Raw genomic sequence first — 2,348 nt, forward strand, 5'->3', positions numbered from 1 at the left:
GGAGCCGCACCCGCCGCGGCTCCCCCCGCCCCGCTCGGGTTTGAATGGAGGGTGGCGGGCGGGGGGGAGCGGTGCCGGTGACGTGGCGCCGCCCCATTGGCCGGGGCGGGGCGATGACATCATGCCCGCGGCGGCGGTAGTGGCGGGGGCGCGGCTTCGGCCCGGGGCGGGTTCGGTTGCGCTCGGCTCGGTTCGGCTCCGGACCCGACGACGCGGCCATGGCCCGGGAGCGGGGCCCGAGCGGGCAGGTAGGAGGGGGCCGGCCCACAGCCCGGCCCGGCCCAGCCCGGTTCGGTTCAGCTCGACTCCGACCGGCCCAGCCCAGCCCGGCCCCGCTGCAGGCACCGGGCCTTCGCTCCGCTATTGTGCAGGGAACGGAGGGGGCGCGTCGGTACCGCGATCCGGTTCACATCCCCTGGCTCCGGGCCAGCCGCGCCGCCGCTGCCGGAGCTGGGGCAGCGCGTAGCCTTCCGGCGGCGCCGGGCCGGGCCGGGCCGGGCCGAGGCGGGTCCCTCCCGCCCCGTCGAGCCTGCGGGGGCGGGCGGCGGCCCCGGTGCGGGGGGAGTCACCGCGTCCAGGAGCGAATAAGCGGAGTGACCGGGGGGGGCGGCAACGTCCAGGACCCCCTTAGCCCTCCGAGGGGGCATCGGGACCGCTGCCGTCGGGGTCAGTCCGGGAACGGAGTGCGGGGAGGGGCCGGGGGAAGCGGCCCGAGGGCTCGGGAGCCGCCGGGCGGGCGGTACCGGCGACCGCGGCTCGGTTTGCGGGCGGGATTGCGGCCCCGTTTCGGAAGGGGTTAACAGGACGCTCCGCCGTGTTTGCCCAGCCTGGACGGTCGGCTCTGCTCGCCTCACCCGGGCCACCGAGCCGAGCTCCCAGCTCCGTCGCGGGCGCTGAGTGGCAGCTCTTGCTTCCAGCGCTTGCTCGGCCGCTGGGGCTCCCGGCCCACGGGTCGGGATGGGTGCTCGAGGCGTCGGGCTCAGCCGGAGTGTCGCCCATTGCTCTCAGCAGGATTATTTGCTGCCCACGGGGTCCGGGAGCGCATGCGGGGCCAGCAGTGCCGCGCTGCCCGGGGCCCTCGAGGCTGCTCCAAGGCCCTTCTCGGAAATGTTGATCCCCGGCGCGCTGGAGCGGCTCCAGCGCCTCCCCGGGCTCGCTGTGCTGCGCCGGGACGGGGCGCAGGCTGGTGCTGAGTCAGAGCCACGCCGAAATCCCCCGCTGCCTCTTCCTCCTGTGGGGCTTCCTGGCCAGCCCCAAACTTCCTTGAGCCCCTGGTCCTTCCTTCCCCTGGCAGGCCACATCCCAGGATGTTCCCAGCTCCTGAGCCTGGATATGGAGCTGGTCCATCCCTCCCAGCCCGCTCCGGCGCTACCGGCACCATGGGCTGCCCTGGAGTGACCCTGGCTGCAGCGGCCCTGGGTATAGATGTTTCCAAGCACCAAATCTATAGATCGGGGAGCCTGTTAAAAAGGGAGCGGGATCGTTAGCTGCCTGATGGCGAGGTCGGACGCGGCCAGCCGGCCTCATCCCGCAGGGAGCAGCGGCCGAACCGGAGCGCGGAGCAAGGACAGCGGCTCCCTGGGCCCCAACGCTCTCATCTGCGGTGAACGGGGCTGCTTGGGCTGGAGCTGCCTCGGGGAGCGCGGGCCGCGGCCGGCGGAGGTGAGCGCAGGGGTGGCTCCACGATCTGGCTTCTGGTGACGAGGGAGGAGCAGAGCGGCTTCCCAAAGCCCCCGTGCTGGGGACACAGGCGCCTGGCTGCTCGTGGTCCCCGCCGCGTTGTGCTGACCCCAGCGCTGCTTTTGTTCCATTTTTGTTTGTGGGTTTTGTTGCGAGCAGAGTGGGCGCCGGGGCTGCGGCAGGTAGGGTGGCCGTCCCGCGGGACGCTCCTGTTTACATCCCGGCTAAGCAACAGGAATGTCCAGCCGGGGGGAGACCGGGAGGGCTGCTCCGCGCCGGCATCCTGCCGGACCCTGGCCAGGCTCCTGCGCTGGGAGCAAGGACCGGCGCCGAGATAACCTTTCCCCCCGGGAACGTCGTGCCTGGCCCAGGCCCCGCAGCAGGAGGATTTATGGTGCTTGTGCTGGCTTGTCCTGTTGAGAGCTGCTCCGTGAACTCCGGCTCGCCCTGCGTCGGCGGCGGGAACGCCGCTGCGCTCGGGGCCGGCGCTGGGGTCACGCGTGGTCTGTACAAGGGCCGGGCCATGCGGACTGCGGTGCGCTCCGAGCCCCATCCCTGTCTGCTCCAGCAGGAACATCAAAGGCGCCAGCGACCGCGTGAGCCGGCGGGTCTGGCGCGACCGGGCGCTTCCCCGGCGCGCGCTCGCCCTGCGACGTGCCGGTGCTGCC

Source organism: Nothoprocta perdicaria, unplaced genomic scaffold (assembly GCF_003342845.1).
Source record: "Nothoprocta perdicaria isolate Ctin4 unplaced genomic scaffold, notPer1 scaffold_187, whole genome shotgun sequence".
Taxonomy (NCBI): domain Eukaryota; kingdom Metazoa; phylum Chordata; class Aves; order Tinamiformes; family Tinamidae; genus Nothoprocta; species Nothoprocta perdicaria.